The sequence below is a fragment of the Hyla sarda genome, unplaced genomic scaffold (genome assembly GCF_029499605.1).
Source record: "Hyla sarda isolate aHylSar1 unplaced genomic scaffold, aHylSar1.hap1 scaffold_2129, whole genome shotgun sequence".
Lineage (NCBI taxonomy): Eukaryota > Metazoa > Chordata > Amphibia > Anura > Hylidae > Hyla > Hyla sarda.
The window spans coordinates 3,649-12,500 of NW_026608794.1; the positions used below are offsets into that span (position 1 = coordinate 3,649).

At 41.2% G+C, this 8,852-nt stretch overlaps 1 pseudogene; it reads right to left on the reverse strand.

Annotated features, from left to right (window-relative positions):
- Positions 1-2,345: 2,345 nt before the first annotated feature.
- LOC130319430 (U2 spliceosomal RNA) lies at positions 2,346-2,448 on the reverse strand (annotated as a pseudogene).
- Between the last annotated feature and the right edge of the window lie 6,404 nt (positions 2,449-8,852).

The window sequence follows — 8,852 nt, forward strand, 5'->3', positions numbered from 1 at the left end:
TCTATCTATCTCTTTCTCTCTCTCTATATGTATATATATATATATATAATTTTTTTTTCTTTTAAATATATATATATATATATATATATATATATATATATATACATATATAGAGAGAGAGAGAGATGGAAATACTTTTTTAAACATGTTTTCACCTTCTTTTTTTCTTCTCTCCATGTTTTCCTTCTTTCCTCCTTTTTTCCTATGCTGCTGCTTCTTATTTTTCTTCTTTTTCAGACCCTATCATTGCACTATTGCTTATTCAATACCACCAGCAGATGGAGACACTATATTACAACATTAGTTGTGAGCAGCAGTTTGTACAAACAAATGCCTCATAGCTGATGTCCTATCCATTATTGCAATGGATGGTTGGCTGGCAACATTTGTTTTTATTATTCCAATACCACAGTACCAATGCATGGTCAATCAACAGCAATGACACCCCCATGTCAATTAACAAGATTCAGCACCCACTACCTGAAAGACAGCTACCTATCATGTCATGTCCAACCTGCACAGGTGTGCTGGTTGCTGAGCTTATTCAATTAAAGAGGACATTCAGCAGCAGCAGTCCTGTGCCTGGTCGCTCCAACAGGGGCCAGACACAAGCGGCACCACCTATTGTCTTTTGCCTGCAGTAGGGGCCCACTGGACTAGCCAGCAAGCAGCTGCAGCAGTAAATAAACAGGTAATCTTTCTTTCCAACACTGAACCCTGGTGGTGCACTTAATATATGCTACCAGATAGGGGACATATCAGATAGTAAACTGATATAAACAGACACCACATTTGATACCAGCCAAAAGGAAGAATGAGAAGTGATAACTGTGAAAGGGGAGGAACCAACGCTGTCCCCTTCACATGCACCATCACTACTTGTAGGAAGGTAGGCTGGCTGGCAGCCTCCCATACACACTCTGGCTGGGTGGCAGTCACCCACCAGTACACACAGCAGGCCCTAAACCCATATCATTATTGCTAAGCAGGAAGATGGGAGTCCATTTCACTCTGATGGACCATTTTTAAATGCAATCCATAACCTGGCTTTGGCAGGAACCCTTCTTACTCCTCCTACTTGCATTTGATACTGGGTTTAGGATCTGCATAGGAAACACACACACACACACACACACACACACAAGCACACACATACCTGTGTTGCCTGCTGACGCCTCCTTGGCTGTCCCCAAACGGTATAAAACCAACAGCCACGGGAAGCTGTAAGGATAGAGGACATACCTGCATCCTATTGGACTCACTTGTCTTGGTTAAATCCAGCTTATTTGAAAACTTATGGTGCTGCTGCTTCTGATCATGGCAGTGCTGCTTCTGACAAGGCTGTTCTTTGGTGGGCCTAGGTGACATCACAATCTCCATGGTTACATACACAACAAAGGTCAGATGTTGTTTACACCTGGCCATGCCAGTGGTATTGAGTAGCATATCACAGTGCTAAGGGTCCTGGATGCAACAATCTTTCAATGGGGAATAGCCGCACTGAGTTTGTCAAGTGCACCCATGTTTGCAACTCCAACAATACACACATATGTATGTATGTATGTATGTATGTTGTATGTATGTATGTATGTATGTATGTATGTGTATCTATCTATCTATCTATCTATCTCTTTCTCTCTCTCTATATGTATATATATATATATATATATATAATTTTTTTTTCTTTTAAATATATATATATATATATATATATATATATATACATATATATAGAGAGAGAGAGATGGAAATACTTTTTTAAACATGTTTTCACCTTTTTTTTACCTTCTTTTTTTCTTCTCTCCATGTTTTCCTTCTTTCCTCCTTTTTTCCTATGCTGCTGCTTCTTATTTTACTCCTTTTTCAGACCCTATCATTGCACTATTGCTTATTCAATACCACCAGCAGATGGAGACACTATATTACAACATTAGTCGTGAGCAGCAGTTTGTACAAACAAATGCCTCATAGCTGATGTCCTATCCATTATTGCAATGGATGGCTGGCTGGCAACATTTGTTTTAATTATTCCAATACCACAGTACCAATGCATGGTCAATCAACAGCAATGACACCCCCATGTCAATTAACAAGATTCAGCACCCACTACCTGAAAGACAGCTACCTATCATGTCATGTCCAACCTGCACAGGTGTGCTGGTTGCTGAGCTTATTCAATTAAAGAGGACATTCAGCAGCAGCAGTCCTGTGCCTGGTCGCTCCAACAGGGGCCAGACACAAGCGGCACCACCTATTGTCTTTTGCCTGCAGTAGGGGCCCACTGGACTAGCCAGCAAGCAGCTGCAGCAAATAAACAGGTAATCTTTCTTTCCAACACTAAACCCTGGTGGTGCATTTAATATATGCTACCAGATAGGGAACATATCAGATATTAAACTGATATAAACAGACACCACATTTGATACCAGCCAAAAGGAAGAATGAGAAGTGATAACTGTGAAAGGGGAGGAACCAACGCTGTCCCCTTCACATGCACCATCACTACTTGTAGGAAGGGAGGCTGGCTGGCAGCCTCCCATACACACTCTGGCTGGGTGGCAGTCACCCACCAGTACACACAGCAGACCCTAAACCCATATCATTATTGCTAAGCAGGAAGATGGGAGTCCATTTCACTCTGATGGACCATTTTTAAATGCAATCCATAACCTGGCTTTGGCAGGAACCCTTCTTACTCCTCCTACTTGCATTTGATACTGGGTTTAGGATCTGCATAGGAAACACACACACACACACACACACACACAAGCACACACTTACCTGTGTTGCCTGCTGACGCCTCCTTGGCTGTCCCCAAACGGTATAAAACCAACAGCCACGGGAAGCTGTAAGGATAGAGGACATACCTGCATCCTATTGGACTCACTTGTCTTGGTTAAATCCAGCTTATTTGAAAACCTATGGATCTGCTGCTTCTGCTCATGGCAGTGCTGCTTCTGACAAGGCTGTTCTTTGGTGGGCCTAGGTGACATCACAATCTCCATGGTTACATACACAACAAAGGTCAGATGTTGTTTACACCTGGCCATGCCAGTGGTATTGAGTAGCATATCACAGTGCTAAGGGTCCTGGATGCAACAATCTTTCAATGGGGAATAGCCGCACTGAGTTTGTCAAGTGCACCCATGTTTGCAACTCCAACAATACACACATATGTATGTATGTATGTATGTATGTATGTATGTATGTATCTATGTATCTATGTATGTATCTATGTATCTATCTATCTATCTATCTCTCTCTCTCTCTCTCTATCTCTTTCTCTCTTTCTATATGTATATACATATATATATATATATATATATAATTTTTTTTTCTTTTAAATATATATATATATATATATATACATACATATATAGAGAGAAAGAGAGATGGAAATACTTTTTTAAACATGTTTTCACCTTTTTTTTTAACCTTCTTTTTTTCTTCTCTCCATGTTTTCCTTCTTTCCTCCTTTTTTCCTATGCTGCTGCTTCTTATTTTTCTTCTTTTTCAGACCCTATCATTGCACTATTGCTTATTCAATACCACCAGCAGATGGAGACACTATATTACAACATTAGTTGTGAGCAGCAGTTTGTACAAACAAATGCCTCATAGCTGATGTCCTATCCATTATTGCAATGGATGGTTGGCTGGCAACATTTGTTTTTATTATTCCAATACCACAGTACCAATGCATGGTCAATCAACAGCAATGACACCCCCATGTCAATTAACAAGATTCAGCACCCACTACCTGAAAGACAGCTACCTATCATGTCATGTCCAACCTGCACAGGTGTGCTGGTTGCTGAGCTTATTCAATTAAAGAGGACATTCAGCAGCAGCAGTCCTGTGCCTGGTCGCTCCAACAGGGGCCAGACACAAGCGGCACCACCTATTGTCTTTTGCCTGCAGTAGGGGCCCACTGGACTAGCCAGCAAGCAGCTGCAGCAGTAAATAAACAGGTAATCTTTCTTTCCAACACTGAACCCTGGTGGTGCACTTAATATATGCTACCAGATAGGGGACATATCAGATAGTAAACTGATATAAACAGACACCACATTTGATACCAGCCAAAAGGAAGAATGAGAAGTGATAACTGTGAAAGGGGAGGAACCAACGCTGTCCCCTTCACATGCACCATCACTACTTGTAGGAAGGTAGGCTGGCTGGCAGCCTCCCATACACACTCTGGCTGGGTGGCAGTCACCCACCAGTACACACAGCAGGCCCTAAACCCATATCATTATTGCTAAGCAGGAAGATGGGAGTCCATTTCACTCTGATGGACCATTTTTAAATGCAATCCATAACCTGGCTTTGGCAGGAACCCTTCTTACTCCTCCTACTTGCATTTGATACTGGGTTTGGGATCTGCATAGGAAATACACACACACACACACACACACACACACAAGCACACACTTACCTGTGTTGCCTGCTGACGCCTCCTTGGCTGTCCCCAAACGGTATAAAACCAACAGCCACGGGAAGCTGTAAGGATAGAGGACATACCTGCATCCTATTGGACTCACTTGTCTTGGTTAAATCCAGCTTATTTGAAAACCTATGGTGCTGCTGCTTCTGCTCATGGCAGTGCTGCTTCTGACAAGGCTGTTCTTTGGTGGGCCTAGGTGACATCACAATCTCCATGGTTACATACACAACAAAGGTCAGATGTTGTTTACATCTGGCCATGCCAGTGGTATTGAGTAGCATATCACAGTGCTAAGGGTCCTGGATGCAACAATCTTTCAATGGGGAATAGCCGCACTGAGTTTGTCAAGTGCACCCATGTTTGCAACTCCAACAATACACACATATGTATGTATGTATGTATGTATGTATGTATGTATGTATGTATGTATCTATGTGTATCTATGTGTATCTATCTATATCTATCTATCTATATCTATCTATCTATCTATCTCTTTCACTCTCTCTTTATGTATATATATATATATATATATATATATATATATAATTTTTTTTCTTTTATATATATATATATATATATATATATATATACATATATATAGAGAGAGAGATGGAAATACTTTTTTAAACATGTTGTCACCTTTTTTTTTAACCTTCTTTTTTTCTTCTCTCCATGTTTTCCTTCTTTCCTCCTTTTTTCCTATGCTGCTGCTTCTTATTTTTCTTCTTTTTCAGACCCTATCATTGCACTATTGCTTATTCAATACCACCAGCAGATGGAGACACTATATTACAACATTAGTTGTGAGCAGCAGTTTGTACAAACAAATGCCTCATAGCTGATGTCCTATCCATTATTGCAATGGATGGTTGGCTGGCAACATTTGTTTTTATTATTCCAATACCACAGTACCAATGCATGGTCAATCAACAGCAATGACACCCCCATGTCAATTAACAAGATTCAGCACCCACTACCTGAAAGACAGCTACCTATCATGTCATGTCCAACCTGCACAGGTGTGCTGGTTGCTGAGCTTATTCAATTAAAGAGGACATTCAGCAGCAGCAGTCCTGTGCCTGGTCGCTCCAACAGGGGCCAGACACAAGCGGCACCACCTATTGTCTTTTGCCTGCAGTAGGGGCCCACTGGACTAGCCAGCAAGCAGCTGCAGCAAATAAACAGGTAATCTTTCTTTCCAACACTGAACCCTGGTGGTGCACTTAATATATGCTACCAGATAGGGGACATATCAGATATTAAACTGATATAAACAGACACCACATTTGATACCAGCCAAAAGGAAGAATGAGAAGTGATAACTGTGAAAGGGGAGGAACCAACGCTGTCCCCTTCACATGCACCATCACTACTTGTAGGAAGGGAGGCTGGCTGGCAGCCTCCCATACACACTCTGGCTGGGTGGCAGTCACCCACCAGTACACACAGCAGACCCTAAACCCATATCATTATTGCTAAGCAGGAAGATGGGAGTCCATTTCACTCTGATGGACCATTTTTAAATGCAATCCATAACCTGGCTTTGGCAGGAACCCTTCTTACTCCTCCTACTTGCATTTGATACTGGGTTTAGGATCTGCATAGGAAACACACACACACACACACAAGCACACACTTACCTGTGTTGCCTGCTGACGCCTCCTTGGCTGTCCCCAAACGGTATAAAACCAACAGCCACGGGAAGCTGTAAGGATAGAGGACATACCTGCATCCTATTGGACTCACTTGTCTTGGTTAAATCCAGCTTATTTGAAAACCTATGGATCTGCTGCTTCTGCTCATGGCAGTGCTGCTTCTGACAAGGCTGTTCTTTGGTGGGCCTAGGTGACATCACAATCTCCATGGTTACATACACAACAAAGGTCAGATGTTGTTTACATCTGGCCATGCCAGTGGTATTGAGTAGCATATCACACTGCTAAGGGTCCTGGATGCAACAATCTTTCAATGGGGAATAGCCGCACTGAGTTTGTCAAGTGCACCCATGTTTGCAACTCCAACAATACACACATATGTATGTATGTATGTATCTATCTATCTATCTATCTATCTCTTTCTCTCTTTCTTTATGTATATATATATATATATATATATATATATATATAATTTTTTTTTCTTTTAAATATATATATATATATATATATATATATATATGTATATACATATATAGAGAGAGAGAGAGATGGAAATACTTTTTTAAACATGTTTTCACCTTTTTTTTTAACCTTCTTTTTTTCTTCTCTCCATGTTTTCCTTCTTTCCTCCTTTTTTCCTATGCTGCTGCTTCTTATTTTTCTTCTTTTTCAGACCCTATCATTGCACTATTGCTTATTCAATACCACCAGCAGATGGAGACACTATATTACAACATTAGTTGTGAGCAGCAGTTTGTACAAACAAATGCCTCATAGCTGATGTCCTATCCATTATTGCAATGGATGGTTGGCTGGCAACATTTGTTTTTATTATTCCAATACTACAGTACTAATGCATGGTCAATCAACAGCAATAACACCCCCATGTCAATTAACAAGATTCAGCACCAGCTACCTGAAAGACAGCTACCTATCATGTCATGTTCAACCTGCACAGGTGTGCTGGTTGCTGAGCTTATTCAATTAAAGAGGACATTCAGCAGCAGCAGTCCTGTGCCTGGTCGCTCCAACAGTGGCCAGACACAAGCGGCACCACCTATTGTCTTTTGCCTGCAGTAGGGGCCCTCTGGACTAGCCAGCAAGCAACTGCAGCAGTAGTAAATAAACAGGTAATCTTTCTTTCCAACACTGAACCCTGGTGGTGCACTTAATATATGCTACCAGATAGGGGACATATCAGATATTAAACTGATATAAACAGACACCACATTTGATACCAGCCAAAAGGAAGAATGAGAAGTGATAACTGTGAAAGGGGAGGAACCAACGCTGTCCCCTTCACATGCACCATCACTACTTGTAGGAAGGGAGGCTGGCTGGCAGCCTCCCATACACACTCTGGCTGGGTGGCAGTCACCCACCAGTACACACAGCAGGCCCTAAACCCATATCATTATTGCTAAGCAGGAAGATGGGAGTCCATTTCACTCTGATGGACCATTTTTAAATGCAATCCATAACCTGGCTTTGGCAGGAACCCTTCTTACTCCTCCTACTTGCATTTGATACTGGGTTTAGGATCTGCATAGGAAACACACACACACACACACACACAAGCACACACTTACCTGTGTTGCCTGCTGACGCCTCCTTGGCTGTCCCCAAACGGTATAAAACCAACAGCCACGGGAAGCTGTAAGGATAGAGGACATACCTGCATCCTATTGGACTCACTTGTCTTGGTTAAATCCAGCTTATTTGAAAACTTATGGTGCTGCTGCTTCTGACAAGGCTGTTCTTTGGTGGGCCTAGGTGACATCACAATCTCCATGGTTACATACACAACAAAGGTCAGATGTTGTTTACACCTGGCCATGCCAGTGGTATTGAGTAGCATATCACAGTGCTAAGGGTCCTGGATGCAACAATCTTTCAATGGGGAATAGCCGCACTGAGTTTGTCAAGTGCACCCATGTTTGCAACTCCAACAATACACACATATGTATGTATGTATGTATGTATGTGTATCTATCTATCTATCTATCTCTTTCTCTCTCTCTATATGTATATATATATATATATATATATATATATATATATATATAATTTTTTTTCTTTTAAATATATATATATATATATATATATACATATATATATAGAGAGAGAGATGGAAATACTTTTTTAAACATGTTTTCACCTTTTTTTTACCTTCTTTTTTTCTTCTCTCCATGTTTTCCTTCTTTCCTCCTTTTTTCCTATGCTGTTGCTTCTTATTTTTCTTCTTTTTCAGACCCTATCATTGCACTATTGCTTATTCAATACCACCAGCAGATGGAGACACTATATTACAACATTAGTTGTGAGCAGCAGTTTGTACAAACAAATGCCTCATAGTTGATGTCCTATCCATTATTGCAATGGATGGCTGGCTGGCAACATTTGTTTTAATTATTCCAATACCACAGTACCAATGCATGGTCAATTAACAAGATTCAGCACCCACTACCTGAAAGACAGCTACCTATCATGTCATGTCCAACCTGCACAGGTGTGCTGGTTGCTGAGCTTATTCAATTAAAGAGGACATTCAGCAGCAGCAGTCCTGTGCCTGGTCGCTCCAACAGGGGCCAGACACAAGCGGCACCACCTATTGTCTTTTGCCTGCAGTAGGGGCCCACTGGACTAGCCAGCAAGCAGCTGCAGCAAATAAACAGGTAATCTTTCTTTCCAACACTGAACCCTGGTGGTGCACTTAATATATGCTACCAGATAGGGGACATATCAGATAT